Raw genomic sequence first — 18007 nt, forward strand, 5'->3', positions numbered from 1 at the left:
CACTTGTGCTCTGGACCCGGCATACTCAAGAGTACTTTAATCCTGAATTATCCTCTCACTTTCCTGCATCTACAGCTTCCTCCTCCCTACCAGGTCATTCCATCAGCATACACACATGCCAAAATAGCAACAAAATACATTGTGTGGACCTTATTCATGTTCTGATTTTTTAAAATATTCCTCATAAAACCATTTATAAGACAATCAGGGAAAAGTAAACTCTGACAAAATATTTGATAGCATAAAGAATTTTTTTAATTTTAGGTGCAATAACACTCTTATGTAATTATGTTTTCTAAAATGCTTTTTTCAAAAATAATCCAAGGTACAGGACGAGTAGTGGGGTTATGGATGAAACAATTGTTCATAGGTATTGATAATTGTTGGCATTACAGGATGGGTACATAGGAGTTCATTACACTATTTTCTCTACCTTTGTATATGTTTGAAATTTTCCAGAATAGAAGTTAAAAATAATAAACAAATAAGGGGCCATATTCTCAGCAGGTTTTACACCACATCTTGGTAGGACCCTCCCAGGGTTCTAGATGTTTTAACAAGGAGAATTAGGTTGGCTGTATAGATAGGAGGTCCTATTCCCCAAAAGCCATGTCCAGCAGGCAGAGAAATGGGTGATGTGCCCAGGCTCCCTCCCTGCAGCCCTGAGATTGCAGGATCCCCAGATCCCAGCAGAGGAAGCAGTCAGGTCTTACAGAGAGAGATGTTCAAGCCAGGAGACCTCCATCAGTCTGCCCAGCTCTCAACCCACCGGAGGGCCAAGATAACTCCTATTTATCCAGTGCTTTACCACTTTCTTACAAAACCTCACACATGCCTAATCTCATTTCATCCCCACCATCCCTTTGAGGTTTTTCTCATACTCCTCCATTATGTTAATGAGGAAGTGGAGGCTGAGAATAAAAAAGTGACTTGCCCAAGGTTATTCAGCTGCTAAAAGGCATAGCTTGGACTTGAACCCAAGTCTTTCTCTACAAAAGTTGTATTCTTTTCTTGTCTCCATACTAACTATAAACTCCTTGAGGGTAGAGACTACATTTTTGTTTTCATCTTTGAATCCCAAATGCAATAATCATTCTGGGAACATGATAAGAGCTCAGTAAAAGTCTGCTGGACGAATGGATGGGTATGAGCTGTGCCCCTGTGTTCAGTGTAGATATTTCTTCTCTTGAACAAGTGTTTATCACATTCTGTGTTGCAGGCATAATGTGTATGGCTGCTGTCTGCCCTAGTAGATGGTAAACTAGTGGCCAGGAGGGGCCTTCCATGCCTATGTGGCCTCCAGCAGACCTGGGTAAAATGGTTGGGAAAAAAGGGACAGATTCCTTGGGCATGGTAGTGGTAGGAGTCTCCATAAGAAGACACTTAATATACTTGTTATTCTTCTCTCAATGAAAGATTTTAGTTTTATTGTTATAGGATAGATAGAACCATAATTTTTTACTCACATGCTGATTTCTTAAGCTGTTGGCATATATTACATATCACTTCTCTGACTTTTATAAATTATTTCCTCCCTGTCGTTGAAAAGTCCAACTGGGGTGTTGGCAAACACACGCCTTCTTTGTCTCTCCATAGGCCCCTCTCACTTCAGGGTCCAACACTGGGCAGGCTAGGATCCTTCTCCATGGGATAATGTTAGACTCTCTGGGCCCATCGGTGAGTTGGCAGAGGCTCAATGGGCATCTGAATTCACCAAGAACTCCAAGCACCATGGTCCTGACAAGTGGCAAGACTTAGCACTCTCAGACGCACACTGAACAGAATCGATTGGTTAACAGGAGATGGGGAAGGCTGGGGAAGTGCAGTTTAATTTCCTTCTCTGGTGCCCTGCCAGCTGGATATGACAGCAGCTGCTAATATATTTCAAACAGGCAGTTTCCTGCAACGCTTGCAGTGTAAAAGCTGGGTTTTTGTCAAACCCTGGGAAGCTAAAATGGTGAATTGTGAAAGCCTAGGGCTGGCAGAGTCCAGGTGGGCATGTTCACAGGCCTTGACCCTGGCAGCTCCAGCTGGTAGTGGCTCTTTGCCAGCCCTGGCCTGAGGTCCTCCCACCTGGAGTGAGGTGTCAGAGTGTCTGCCAGGAACAGCATGTCACCGAAGCTACCATGCATTTTGAGTCAGGCCGGAAAATTCCTAGGGATTTCAGGAACGGAAGACATCAGGAGGGCTCAGATACAAATCAGGCACAGAGCAATCAGGGTTTTTAATAAACAATGACATGCCTGTGTGCCTCTGACCCATTCCTGGCACATCCACAGTATCTGTCTAGGATGAAGAGTGGGACAGCTAGGGTTTGGTTGATTTGATTAAGACAATGACCATATAGGGTGGGCTGACATCTAACCACGTCATTCTAAGACAGTCCTCCCCCACCAAAGAACCGGACGAAATGCATACTGCAAGGTCTCTTAACACCACTGAGGAAAGAACCTATGGTAAGCTGGAGTCAGTGCGAATGGAGAATCCCTCAAATTAACTTCTAGCTCAGCCCCTTGAGGAAACTGTACCAGGTTCCTGCAGAGAGAAGGGCTGTGATTAAAAGTGACGCAAATGGAGATTTCCAGCTCTTGAGACAATGACAGCCTACATTTTTCTGGGAGAGGATTTGTTGCTTTCAGCAGATCCTCCAAAGGGTGTGTGTCCTATAAAAGGCTAAGAATCACTGACCTACAGGCAGAAACTGGTTGGTTTACAGATAGGCGCAATGATCTGGCAGGCCTGCCCAAGTACAGATTGATGCTGTTGACCTTAGATATGAAGATAAACAAATTAGGAGTTCCCAGATTTTCACTGCTTTTGTAATTCATCAGAACTACTAAGCCTGATCTCCCAAGAAGCTTGCAGGGTTTTTTTTCCTCAGCCTGTTTATTACAAAGACTGGTGACTTCACATTTGCATTGCAAATAGCTCTTTTGTGTTGACATTTCATTTGGTCTTGAAGGGCCCATAATATTTTTCCAGTTTGGGCAGGGTTAATGGCTCAAATCCAGAAACCAGTAGATATTCATGTACTCAAAATATAACAGATGCTCAATAACTATAATTTGGATGAATAAATGAATGAATGAATTTGAATATAGGTTTCCAACTGCACAACAGCAACACTCATTCAGTTGTCTTTAAACAATTATAAAGTTAAAATGTTTCATTTTTAAGATTAAATACTTTTATTCATCATTTATTCATTTATTCATTCATTCAACAAATGTTTGCCCAACACCTCATTTAATTATTGACTGAAAACTCTGTGACAATAGGAAGCCTGAGACTATGTCATATTCAGCTTTACATCTTCAGTATCTCCTGGTACATACAAAATGCTCAAAAAATATTTGCTGGGTGAAAAACGGGAATTCTGGATGTCAGTTTTTTTTTCAGGGAATTGTCAAACACATTCAAGCTAAGAATTTGATTTATGTACCCACTTCTTAAATAAGAGTAAAATATTAGCAAAGAGGCAGCATTGGTAGTCCTTTGGATATTCATAGCATATAGACTTGAAAAGTTGTAGCAACCCATACATGTATTAATTCAACATATGTTTGTTAAGCACCAGTCACTACCTAGCCACAGAGGACATAGAGGTAAGCCTGAGCTGTGGATGACCAAGTCATTTCAGCAAAGCCTTATTGATTGAAGGAGAAGATGAGTGGAGAATAAACAGCAAGACTGAAGGAGGAGGTGAGTGGAGATTAGTCACAAGACTGAGGGAGGAGTTGAGGAGATAATAAACAGCAAGACTGAGGGAGGAGGCGAGGAGAGGATAGCCAGCAAGACTGAGGGAAGAGGTAAGGAGAGGATAACCATCAAGACTGAGGGAGGAGGTGAGGAAAGAATAACCAGCAAGACTGAGGGAGGAGGTGAGGAGAGAATAACCAGCAAGACTGAGATAGGAGATGAGAGGAGCCTGGCCAAGACCAGCAGATCTGAACCTGTTTCCCAAAAGGCGATGTTTAGCCCAGATTAAAGGACGAAAAGGAATGACAGCCGGGCAGAGGGGGCAGGGTCAGAGGTGTCACAGGGTACATCTAGGAAAACCCAAGATCGGACCTAAGGAGTCCTCCAACCACAGCCGTTCAGACAACTGAGAAACCTAAGAGTCAAAAATCAACTAAGAAGGCCTAGGAGTAGTGTGAAAGGAAGAGATAAACATCTTTATCTGATTCACCTCTACCTGCCTCTCCCTTTCTTTCTCAACAGTAAGATCTACAGTGAATGCTGAGAAAGGGCTTAACGGGGAATTTTTCTTTGAAGAGGAAAGAGCTGGTGTGAGGCCTGAAGGTAAGAGCCAGCATTCTCCATCAGAGGAAATGAAAGAAGGTCAGTAAAAGGAAAGGGTATGAGGCTGGAGAGGAAGTAGGGTCAAAGCCCACAGGAGCCCTTTGGGCCATGTAAAGAATTTGTTTCAAATCCTAAGAACAAGAGGATGTGGGAGCTGAGCCAGGATGTAACATCCCCCATGTCTGTACTTTTGAACTATCTCTCTGGCTGCAGATTCTTCTTATCAAGAAGCAATTGTACAGCTGAGCAATGATGGTGCCCGAGGCTGGAGATGGCAAATATAAGGAAGTGAGTGAATTCAGGAAATATTTAGGAGATAGAATCCAAAGAGTCTAACGATGTGTAGAGCACTTTTTGAGTTCCTGCTATATGCCAAGCACCTTCCTTTTTTAATTCTCCTAACCATTTTCTTTGATTATTTCTATTATTATCTCCATTTCCACAAAAGAAGAAACTGAGACATTAAGCGAAGCAAATTTCCAAAGACCACCAGTTTATAAATGGCAGAGCTGAGATTCAGGACAGGCACAAAAGCTCCGATCCTCTTAACCTTCCCTCTTAATCATCATGTCATACCATTTAGGTTTCTGGCTTAGGCAATGGAAAGAATGGTGGTGTCATTTACTGAGGTAGAAAACAGGAGGATTTGGAAATTTGGGCGAGAAGAAAATTATGAGTTCAGCTTTCAACATGCTTGTAGGACATCCAAATGAAAATGAGCAGTGAGTAGTTTAGAGCTCAAGAGATAGATTTGGTGGGGGGGCGGAGTAGACATACAGATTTGAAAGTCATCAGCAAATAAGCAAGAATCGCACTTCACAGGCTTCCTCCTTGGGAATGATGCTGAATTTGGGAGCAGATTCAATGCTTTCCAAGTGAAGAGGAAGTGGGAAGATGTCAGCAGTAATGAGCCCAGCTGAGCCAGGGCACCAGGAGCTCCAGCAGTGTCTCATCCAGCTCTGCTTCCAGGTCATGCCCAGGAGACACTCAAAGGGCATGACGTTAGGGCCCTGGTGTTCTGCAGCTCCAGCCTTCCCAAGCAGTCTGTAGCACTGCTGCATGCCTGTGCCGTAGGAGCTGCCTTAACACTGATTAACTCTTCCTTTAAAAAGTCACGTTTCTACGTTGCCTGCCAAAATGGTAACAGACAGATAATGTACTGTGTCACTAACACATCCCTGTCTATTTAAAAACCTCCAGAGAAGCAAGCAGATGAGCCTTGAAGTCAGCTCAGTGGTGGGAATTATTGCTTGGCTAATTATAAGCAGTGTTCCCAGAACTCCAGAACACGCTCAGGAGGGCACAGCCCTTGTCTTCCTTGAGGATCTATGGGTAACTTTTGAAAACATTAACAACACTCAAGACACAGGAAGTCAAGTGGGGACATAACACCCTCGCACAATGTGAGTTGAGGAATAGGCCCTCATTTGTGGGGTAGTATGTCAGCTGGCCCCCAGTGATCCTCTTCTCCTGATATTTGTGTCCTGTATGGTCCCTTCACCCTGTGAATCAGGATTGGCCCTGTGTGGCCAATAGAATATAGCAGAAGTATGTGAATTTCAAGGATAAATCACAAATGGCATCGCAGATTTCACCTTGTTCTCTTGGATCACTCACTTCAGGGGAATTCAGACACCATGTTGTGAGGTTACTCAGGCAATCCTATAGAGAGGCCCATGCGACAAAAGCTGAGACACCATCCCCCTGCCCAACTGCCAACAGCCAGCACCAATTTGCCATTAAGGAGTGAGATTCCTTAATATTGAATGTTCCCTCCTCAGTCAAGCCACAGCTGACATCTGACTGCAACCTCATGAGAGACTCTCAAGCCAGAACCACCCAACCAAGCCCCTCCCAAATTCCTGACCAACAGCAATTGTTAGAGAAAATAAATGATCATTGTTGTTTCAAGTCACTACGTTTTGGTGTGATTTGCACATTAACGAATACAGTCAATAAAAAGATTGGGTCCTGGGTAGGGAAAGACATATTAATTGAGTCCCTGCTGTGCCACAGGGACTCACATACATTATCTCATTTACCAGGCCCGCTTCACAGATGAATAAACCAAGGCACAAAATATATACAATTGAAAAGCCTGCCCAATTCCACAGCTAGGAAATGGAGAAAAAGGATTTGAATCCTGACCTGCCTGCCTTCAAAGCTCTGGCTATTTCTCCCACGTATTCTCCCTCCCTGGAGACAAGCAGCCCAAAACACTGGTTCTAGCTCTGCCATGACATAGCTCAGTGATTTGGGGGAAAGGTTCATTCTCCCTCAGCTCATTTTCTTTCCTGGAAAGTGGGAGAGTTAGAGTCGTGTTGTCTGTTGAGGTTCCAGCTAGCTCTAGTATCCTTTGACCCTGTGGCTCCATCTCATTGCTAACAACATCTACCTTCCTCCAAGGACAGGTTGTTCTCAGAGACTTTCCTCCAGCTCTGGCTGTTCTCCACTTATCATGAGGAGTTGGTTTGAACTGTAGTAAAATGGTCATAGGTTAGCCCTTAAGAAATCCCTAGAAGTTATGAGAATCTTAAGTTACCAAGAAAACCGAAAAAGCTTTCTTCCCTGGAGGCTTTTAAAAATAATATTATTAAGGATTTGTCCAGGAGCTTTTAGGTTAGCTGAGCAAATCACAAAGAAATGAAGCCAAGTCCAAAATAAACAGGGTGGTGAGCTTCTAGTAATTTCTGGCTTGCATATAGTAAGCATCTTAAGGAGAATTCACGGACTGAATGAATACATGAATAATGGGCCTTTTTACTGTGTTGAGTAGAAATGAGATGTGTGACAGAGGGCAAGTTACTCAACCATTCTGAGCCTCAGTTTCCTTATCCACAAATAGTAAATTAGCTCAAAGGGACTGTAATAAATATAAAAGACAATAATACATATAAAACTTTAGCACGATGTCTAAAAGATAGAACATGCTTAATAAGACAAGTCTATATTCTGTTAAAGAAAAATGACCATATTCATTCAACAGAAACTGAAGGACACTTCATCAGTATCATCAACAGTTGGAGTGCAGGTTCATTTTGGTTCTATAAACCTCTGAGAGGCATTGGCATCTGTGGAAGGGGAGTGAATTTTGGAAGGAGAAGCCCAGATGGTAGACTCAACAATCGTTCCTGCCACCCTCTAGCACCTTAACAGCACCTGCCTGCTGGGCTTTCTTGCTCCAGCCCCCACTTTTGCCACGTCCACCCTCAAAATCCACCTGTGACCTCATCACTTTGTGCATTTAAGTGCCACCCATCCCAGTTTGCCCTCTCCTGACCCAAGATTTGGAAATCTATCAGCTTTACCAGCCAGATTAAGAAGCTGACTCTGATTAATGGCCACTTCTGCCAGGGACTCCAGTAAATGACCAAAATCAGGACCTTCCCTTCACAAAAGGGACTTTCATTCCCACCAACTGCATAGTGTAGCAACCATCTGTGTACGTCTCCCAGGGGAACTCCAAGAAGGGGCTGCTCTGTCTTCTCCCTCCTGCCTGTCTTCAGATCAGACCCTCAACACTCACCCACTCAGAAGGCCAAGTCTTGCAGTTCAGTCCACACAAGGAAGTTTTCAAGAGTGTTAGATTCTGTACAGGTCTCTAGGAGGTGGACCCATAGGTGTACTAATTCCATTCTGACTCTGAAGATATCATAAATGCTTTCTGATCACTTGCTTAGCTCAGGAAAGTGAGTTTAGAGAAAGAATGCGGCCCTGGCATTATTGTTATCAAGCCTATTTAGTCCAAAAAGAGATCTGTCAGGCTTCATCAGGGACTGTTGATGGGCTAACTCAGTTAAAACCTTTCATTTCATTAGGGGGAGGAGACCATAATGATATCTTGAAACCCATAAGTAAAGGATTATAATAGTTTAATAAGTGAGGAGGGCTCCAGAACATTCAATAATACAATTAGGTTAGGCTCAGGACGAAAATATGATCATTGGATAAAAGACAGTCCTTGTTTTTCATTAGACCTCACTAGCATTGCCAGTGGAGATGATTTGTTTTCCACTCCTCTCATTTGACTCTAAAGAGTATCCTATTTCCTCCAATATCCTGTCATCAAAAAACAGCATGAACCTCGTTGAGGTTAACCACCTCCCACAAAAAAAAAAAAAAAAAAAAAAAATACAGCCGTACTTTAACCATGAATCTTATATCCAGTTTGGGGATAAGAAAATCAACTCAGCATCGACATGACCACATATGTGTGCCAGTCAGTCCTCCCCAATCTGTATTGTCCTTTACCATTTACAAAGGCTTGTCACCTGCGTTACCTCATTTACTATATTCTCACAACAGCATCTACTCACATTTTTCAGGTACAGAAAATGAGACAAAGATGCTTGGTTCAACATTTAGTGAATATCTCCTACCTGTCAAGTGGAGGAAGGGGTGTCACACAGATGACTCGCCCAAGGTCGTAGATCCAGTAAATGTCAGGGCTGGGACTTGAAACTTGCTCTTCCACCTCTTAATCTGGGTTGGACTTTGGTCTTGAAGCTGGGCCAGCAGGATCAGGCCCTCTAACTACAGGAAAGACACCGAGTGTTTGATCCCACAGATAGGTACACATCTGTCATCCTATGGCTCTGATTCTATATTTTGAAAAGATCCATCTTAACCTATTTAGATGAAATCAGTTTTAAAATAAGAGATTTATTCTCTTTTTTCTCATAAGAAAGATGAGGATCCTGGAAAAATAAATGAGAATGTTCTGAAAGGAAATTTAGAAAGTCTCATCATGTGCATCGTGTGAGCATCAGGACTTTGCTGTATTCTGCATAATAAAACTCTGCTTCCTTTTATAAATGGTTTTCAGTGCCTGGACTTCTCTGTTTCAGGACAAATATTTCTCTATAGAGAATAATTCAATACCACAAAATAGATGTCTTGTCAACAGTCATTCTGTTATATGTACTTATCTCCTATAGGTTTGTCACACTTACAAGACCATAAGTTCCTCAAGGCATCAATTGTGCCTAGCACAGTGCTGACAAACATTTGGAGCTCAAGCAGTCTTCATTACATTGAAATGATCTCTACAAAAACATCAGTGTGTTTTAGGTTGCTTCAATTATAGAACATTCCTGGAAAATTAGGTTTTCTACATGTGAGAAAATTTTTCAGTTAACTTGAAAAACACTCCTTTATGCACCAAAACTTTTCTCACAAAAGAAAAGGAAGAGAGAAAGCATGAAAAGAGGGAGAGAAAGAATGAAAAAGGAAAGAAGGGAGTAAAGGAGAAAGGGAATAAGGGAGAAGAGGAAAGAGAGGGAAGGAAAGAAGGGAGAACAAAGAAAGGAGGGAAAGAAGAAAAGAAGGAAAAGAGGAAGGGGAGAAAGAGAGAGGGACAAAGGAGCTGAGGGAAAAAGAAGGGAAGAAGTCATCTGAAAATATTGGAGAGCTAACAGGATAGTGAAAAATCACCAAGCCAATATCTAGAAGATTGGAAATATAGAGAAGTGAGACCAACATCTTTCCCTTAGGCATATTTTCTAATTTCGGAATTTTTGAAAGCCTCCAGGTAGTAAAGGGACAAAATTTATGAGGAAAACCTAATAAACTCCTCCTGTTTTTGTTTGGAACCTTGAAATGCTGTGAGAGTGAACCAGGGGTGTACCAGCCTTTGCAGTGACCAGCTCAACTTCCAATCTACTCAACCACTGAAATAGGATTAAGGTGACCCTGATTGCTCAGGCCCCCAGGTGCCTCAAAGAAGCAAATGAAAATTCTCACTGGAGGCAGCAAACAAAAGTGAATTTAGAATAAAAGTATTTTCAGACAAAACCAAAAGAGTTTGTCACATCCAGATCTGCCTTAAAGAAAACATTAACATGAGTGTTTCATGTGGGAGAAAAATTATTCCAGATGAAATGACACAGATGTGGAAAGAAATGAAAAAGGAAAATATGTGTGCAGAGTTGGCTATATAAACCAATAATAAATATGTCACTGGAGTTTAAAATATGCATAAGCTAAAATACATGACAACAATGGCATGTAAGTCAGAAGGGGATAAATGGAGTTTCAGTAACTTAGATCTTTGCATTTTCTGGGGAGAGGGTAAAAGTGCCAACTGATGGTGAACCGTGATAAGTCGAAGTTGTCATCTCTTAGGTAACCAATGAAAGAATAATAAAAGTATATAACTTCAAAACTAATAGAAGAGGGAAATGCTTTTTGAAAAATCAATCTAAAAGAAACAGAGTAAGATGAGAGATTTAAACCCACATGAATCAATGGCTATATTAAATGTATGTAGACCCACTGCTCCAATTAAAAGCGAAGATTATCCACCTGGACATAAAAACAAAACACAACCATGTGCTCTTCACAAGAGATACATGTAGAACTGGAAACAGAGAGGCTGACAGTAAAAAAAAAAAAAAAAAAAAAAAGGAAAAAAGAAAAGAAAAAATGTGCCATACAAAAGCTACCTTGAAGAAGGCTGGTAAGTTCTATCATAGAGCTAAAGGCAAAAAGCCTTTTACTAGAGATTAAGAGAATACTTCATTATGATAAAAGGCTTAATTTACTGGAAGACATAACACTTTAAAATTTTTATGTACTTAATAATGTAGTTTCAAAATAAATGAAGCAAAATCTGACTGAACTACTAAGAAAGTAAACAAATCTATAAAAACAGTGGGAGACTTAAATACACGTCCTTCAGAAATTGATAAAACAAGCAGGCAAAAATCAATAAGGATACAGAAAACTTGAATAACATGTGTAACAAACCTATCCTAATTGACATATTTAGAACACTGCGTATTACACATTCTTTTCAAGCACACTCAGAACACTTTTAAAAAATTTACCATATGCTGCACCATAAAGCAAATCTCAATAAATTCCAAAGGATGGAAATCAAACCAAGTGTCTTTAACCACAATGCAATTAAGCCAGAAATCAATAAGAAAAAGATTACTAGAAGCCCCGGAAGTTTAGAAATTAAGAAATACAGCATCTAAATAACAAAGAAATCACAATATGAATTAGAATGCGATTTAAATAATAAAATAACTCTACGTGTCAATACTGACTTCTGGGTTCCAGCGAAACCACTAATGCACTGGAAAAGATGCTAAAAATAAAAAAATTCTCAATCATACTCTGCAGTTGCAACTCTTCCCCTAACAGACCTGTCCCAGTCCAATCTCCTGAGCCAGACTCCAGGACTACTTGTTGGATTTTGTCACTTTCCTGGGTTGGATCCTCCATATCCTGGATCTCATGTCATTCTCTTAGTTTACTTCTTCATTTAGATGTAGTACATTCTCAAGCAACTTCCTGACAAAGGTGCATGGGAGATAAAATTTTCTAGTCCCAGTCTAAAAATAATTCTACCCTCATATTTGACTATTAGTCTAGGTGTAGAACTTTAGGTTAAATTTTTTTTCCCCAGCTACTCAGAGAGGCTGAGGCAGGAGAACGGCGTGAACCCGGGAGGCGGAGCTTGCAGTGAGCCGAGATTGCGCCACTGCACTCCAGCCTGGGCGACAGAGCGAGACTCCGTCTCACAAAAAAATAAATAAATAAATAAATTTTTTTTCCCTCAAAAACTTGTTGACATTTCTACATGGTCTACCAACATCCAATGCTGCTAAGTCTAATGCCAGCCTGTGTATTGTTTCTTTGTGGACACTCTATTTTTGTTTGTTTTCTTCTTGGAAGCCTTTAGGAATTTCATCCCTGAGTGCTACATTTCATGATAAGCCATGAAGGTTTGAGTCATTTTGTATTTGTTACGTTGGGAATGTGGTGGGCTCTTTCAATATGGAAACTTTGCTCTTGGGCTCTAGGAATTTGCTTCTATTATTTCTTTGACAATTTTATCTCCTCTATTTTCTCTACTTTCTTTTTTTACACTAATAGGACTTTTTATTGCTACTATTGTAAGTCTGAACTTTAAACACATTCTTGGACTGGTGGTTCATATCAATCATCTCGTTCAACTTTATCAAATGTCTCATCCCCAGTAGCTTTTCCCGAACTACTACCTTCACCATGAAACTCCATGAGTCTTTCTCAATTCAAACTCGGGCTTCTTCAGCATTTTTACTTCTCTAACAAAGACATCATGGGGAGGATAAGTAGATTGGCAAGGCTTTTCTATGTCTCTTCCAGTGCTGTCTGGATGAAGCAATTTGTTGCTTCAATTATTGAATCAATTTATTGACCACTTCTTTCAAGTTATTTGTCTGCACCTCTCAGGTCATGATTTCCAAATCTTCTTCTGGATTTATTGGACCTGTTGGTGCTGAACATAAGCAGTCTTCCATATCTGATTGTTGCATTTTTCAGTAAAACCAACACAGAACAGATTAAAGAAGTAGCCATCATTAGTCTTGACATCGACATGAGCTTCAATCATTGTCTGCCATTTTTTGACCATGGAACACATTTTGTCATGGGTAAGATCCATGCCATGGAAGTTAGTCAGGCAGTTTTTGCCGTGAACATCTTCAGTAATCATCTTGAATTTTCTAAATACAACTTCATCATTCTGCAAATCAGCATGACTCCCTTCATATGACCCTTGAGGCCATCAGATACAATTTTGGTTCCTTGGGTCCTGGTGACTAGTGTCCTTCCAATATTTCTTATATTAAACATAGCAGGTGCTTTCACATCATAGCAATCTTTCTTAGAAAGATTTCTTTCTTCTTGGATCCCTTTTTGCCATCTTTAGTAAGACGTTTGTTCTTACCAACCACCATGGTGCTGCTCAGAAAGCCAAAATGGCTCTACTTTCTTTTTGTAGGATTCCTATTAGTCAGATGTTGAACTTCCTTTATTGGTCTGCCATACAGTTCATTTAATTTCCTTAAAGATAATCCCCACATTTTGTGTGGTTTTGCTTGTTTGTTTGCATAAGTTGAGGGGGTGAAATGCCGCGATGTTACTGTTTAGTGTGGGGGGTGAGGGAGATGTTGACTGTCCCATACATAGTTCCAATTATTGCCTCTGTTTATAACCCCACATACCACTTCACCCTCCATTATGCCTGATGTCTTCAGCTCCTATGCCTCCTTTTAGCTTTGAATTTAACTTGACATAACACAAGTTTTCTCCTTAGTAGTAGCCCCTCTTTTCCTCTACTTCACCAGGTATCACCATTTCACCTGTTTTCTTTCTTCAAGAAATTTGCTGAAATTTCTCATTCTCTTCATTATAGAGAGATAACTTTTTATTATTATTTTAAAGGATCTTGCAGAAAGAGGAGATACATCTACATGTAATCTATATGCTCAGTCTTCCATCTTTGCTTACAAGCTCAGCTTTTATTTCTTTACCTGTTTGCCCACTGTAGAGCAGTAAGCAAAGAGCAGCAACATAGTATTTTCCTCTTTAACTTTGGGGCATAACACACACATGGCTAACCATCATTCCCTAAATGTTTGCTGAATTTCATAGATTTGCCTAGTGCAGGTCGGGTGCAGTGGCTCATTCCTGTAATCCCAGAAATCTCCACTTTGGGAGGCCAAGGCGGGTGGATCACTAGAGGTCAGGAGTTTGAGACCAGCCTGACCAACATGGTGAAACCCCATTTCTAATAAAAATACAAAACTTATCCAAGTATGGTGGTGCATGCCTGTAGTCCCAGCTACTCAAGAGGCTTAGGCTGGAGAACCGCTTGGAATCGCTTGAACTCAGGAGGCAGAGATTGCAGTGAGCCGAGATCATGTTTGCTCTCCAGCCTGAGCAATAGGGCAAGACTCTCCCAAAAAAAAAAAAAAAAAAAAAGAAGGAATAAAAAGAAAACAAATGAATTGCCTAGTGCACATTATGCATGCTGAGTCACTCTAAGATAATTGGCAAGTCCTTAAGGAGACCTATAAGGATATCCCTGTAATAACCAGTCTCCAAAATTAAAAAAAAAATTGATAAAATTTCAACAATTGCATTAAGGAGGACCACAAAGTGAACATTTAAAATGCAGAGGATCCTGAGAAATCTAGAATTTAACCTCCTACTTTATTGAGTCTTCAGCACATAATACCATGTGCTTTATATGCAAGAGATGCTGTTGGTGTTGCTTTTATGTGTGTGTGTGTGTGCGTGTATATATATATATATATATATATATATATATATATATATATGAAATAAAGTTAGAAGAAACGTCACTTATCTTAATTCTGAGAATATGAGGTATTTTTCTAATTTGAAAACAAGAACTGCTTCTTCTGTTAGATTGAATAAATGCTGACTATTGTCTCAGATGTTGCTGCTTTTATTATTTAGAGTTGATAAACTCTCAAGATGTCAATCAATGAATTGAGGGGTTTTCCCTCTTATCAATGATTTAGGATCCAGCTAATAGGTGATGAAAGAGTTAATTCACAGGAGATTGGCTTTCTAGATATTTAGAGGGAAGTAGCCATTCAACTTCCAGAAAGAATAATAGTTCATTTTTCTCCCTTTATCTGAGCTGGCTGGTAACTTGGGAGAAGCAAAGAGCAGCCCAGATTGAAAGGTCAAGCTGGCAGTGTGTACTTAACTCTGATAGAAGAGAGAGTGTAAATCTTTGAACGTCCTGAGATAACAAAAGCCCAGTGAAAATACAAATAAAGTCATGTGGATCAGTGTCTAAATCTGCTGCCTGTCACCTCTAGTACAGATGCTCTGTGGTACAGCAGGAAAAGCAAGGGCTTCAGATTTGCACAGATTCGTTTAACCCTGTGGTTCCAACTGTGTGATCTTGGGGGAACTTTCTCGACCTTTCTGAGTTTTGCTTTCCTTATATAATGAGATTATTGAAGAAAATTAAATGAGAGAATGAGTGTTAAAGAGCATGTCCAGCATAGCAGCTGCTCAGTAGACGCTAGTTCTACTTTTCCTTTTATGTCTCAGGAAACATAACTAAGGTGCCTCACTGTGAGAACACTCCTATGAGAGACTGCATTCTCATGGATCACACCTCTGCCTTGGTGATCAGAGGGCAGATTTACCACAGCATCCCCATTTTAGGGTACACCCTCACTATTCTTCCTTTTTTCTCCTCTTTTCTTTTCTTCTTGCCCTCCCTTTCCCCAGCAAGTCTCATATCAAAGGAGTTACCCATCTGAGTGTTGTCATTGCTCTCTGTGGCTATTGAGAACCCCTTGGTGCACTGAATTTTCCTTTGTGAACTCTTGATTCTGCTCTTTCTTGGGACCAAGGTTAAGCTATCAAGAGTGGCAATGAACTTGGGAACATTGAAAAGCACAACAGCCTCTGACCTTAGGGACCAACCCAGGTGGCAGATTACCTCTCCCCAGATGAAACCTCTGGAGGAAGTCTCTCTGCTCTCTATCTCCTCAAGAATAAAGACCACAGCTCTCAGGGGTAGGAGAACCCCATCCATGCTGCAGTCTTACCTCAGGTCTTCAGGAACAGCGTGGCCAACAGGTATTCCTAGGACCATGTCGGCCATGGATCTCCATGGCTCAAGCTCCCTGCAATAACTAAGTTTTGCTCCAGGGCTTTCCCTTATCTCAAGGCTCCTATCTTGGCCAGAAGGCTGAGCACTACTCCCAGAATCCTATAGAGCACAGACCTTCAGCTGGTAGTTGGATTTGAGCTAGGGTAAAAAGGCTGTAGGATACATGCTTCAGCTGCCTTCATCCCAGAATTTCCTCCATCTCTCTCCCATCCACTGTCATCTTCCTGGACCACGCACCCTAAACTACTGCAATAGCCTCCTAAATATTTCCATTCCTACCTTCCTACAATTCATTCTCCCCTCTGCACCCAGATAGCTCTTTAACAAGTAAACAAACAATAATCTGTTCATCTTTTTCTCTTGCTTAAAAATCTTTCAATGACTTCTTAGGACTCCCAGAGGAAAGACCAACACCCCTGACATAGTCTACCAGTCCTTGAATAATTTCACCTTCTTTGAAGCTCGTCTACTTATAGGCAAGGGAAGAAGTTGTAAACAGGGATCTCTTTCCAAAAAAGAGGAACAATGCCTCCAGAATCATAATACCTAGAATGTGGTCCTGCTTTCTCCACGAATCAACTGGGTTTCCTGACTAATGTGCTTCATTTCTCTGGACATCTGCTCTTCATCTAAACAATGGTGATAAAGTCTGCCTCACCTTCTTCAGAGACTTTTAGTGAGGCTCTCATAAGAAAATGTTTTCAATGTCTGTTTTGTAAACTGCAAAGTAGTATAAAAATTGTAGCTGCCCTATTAAGTGGTGTGAGTTTTAGGGAACTATAAACTTAAAACATGACTTCAACCAGCTTGTCACAGATACCATAATTTCTACCATGAAAGTTTCTCTTTTGGACTGAGGCATTATGACTCCAATTACTCACTGTTAAAATGCACAAGATACAGGAGAAGGAAGAGAAAAGGATAAAGCATGAAGTCATTTTGATTCAGTGCTATGGAAGATCCTCATAGAATTATCACTCTGATTGACTGATTCTGAGGGACTGGGAGACAAGAGAGGTAACATTTTATAATTGAGAGAAGGGAGGAAAAGGTCCAAGGTGATACGCAGAGAAGAACAGCCAGGTAAGCACAGTGTTGGCATTCCTTGGCCAGTGGAGGGGCAGCAACAAGGCCAGCACCCCATGTCCTTGAGTAGTGCTGGTCTTCCTCTTAATTTTATTGTGGGAGGTGTTTCTTCCTTTCAGACAATTATCTTCCTCCCGATAGTGCAAAAGATTTCATGTATAATGGAGAAAAATTAGACAAAGGCATTCTAGTTGCTTCTCCTCAACCAAGAATGCTATAGAATATTTTATTTTATTTATCTAATCTAAGATGCCACCAATTATATAAAACGTAATTATGTGTATTAAGAAAAAACGTATTTCTAATTTAAACTATGACATATCAATGATAAGTTGTATCCCAATTTCAAAGATGATAAGTGTGAAAAAATGTATATTTTAAAATCCATGAACTATAACATCCGTACGTTGATTGGATCAATATGACTAGTCTGCTGCAACTGTGTGACACAATACCGTCCATCTGCTAGGATGGGGATTACAATGTGGAATTCTCCATATGCTCAGAGTAGAAAACAGTTACTTGCTATCAAGGATGTTTTGAGAATGTTCATGGTGACGGTACGCTGAACCATCCAGTTTCTCCTGGAGTAAAATGGGAGAGATCCTACATACATTACAGATAAAAACGATTTTTTAAAGGATACAAATAGCTTTATTCCAGGTTATAGATTTTTTTAAAGATACAAATAGCTTTATTCCAGGTCATAAACAAATTTGGTTCTGACCACTATTTCTCAAATTGTGGCTCACATCCCATCTGCAGACCTGAAGAGCCCTCCAAGGGTCCCTGAGAGTGCAGTAAGCATCCCAGACCCTCTGTGAAATCCTGCAGGGGGCGCACTGCAGTCCACAGGCCCCAGAGACCTCCTCACTCATCACCCTGAGGGAAGAACTGTCTTGTCCCAAGGGTCCCCCTATGCCACAGGGACATTTAATTCATCTCTTCATTGAATAATGACTATTCGCCCAGCATCAGGTAATATTTAATATTAGAAGTAAAAAAGAAGTTGACCGCTCCGTCCTAGCCCTACTGTTCACAAAAATCCCAAAGTAGAGAATAGATTCTGAGCACATGATGAGGTCAGGATGTGCCCTGGAAAAAAAAGCTGACAGGATCCCTGTAGTCAACATGGAGAGGAGAGGGAGGATGCATCATTACTTTAGTGAATTCACCTACAAT

General features: G+C 40.8%; 1 pseudogene; it reads right to left on the reverse strand.

Moving 5' to 3' along the window:
- Positions 1-12219: 12219 nt before the first annotated feature.
- LOC100600894 lies at positions 12220-13031 on the reverse strand (annotated as a pseudogene).
- Between the last annotated feature and the right edge of the window lie 4976 nt (positions 13032-18007).

The sequence above is a fragment of the Nomascus leucogenys genome, chromosome 12 (assembly GCF_006542625.1).
Source record: "Nomascus leucogenys isolate Asia chromosome 12, Asia_NLE_v1, whole genome shotgun sequence".
Lineage (NCBI taxonomy): Eukaryota > Metazoa > Chordata > Mammalia > Primates > Hylobatidae > Nomascus > Nomascus leucogenys.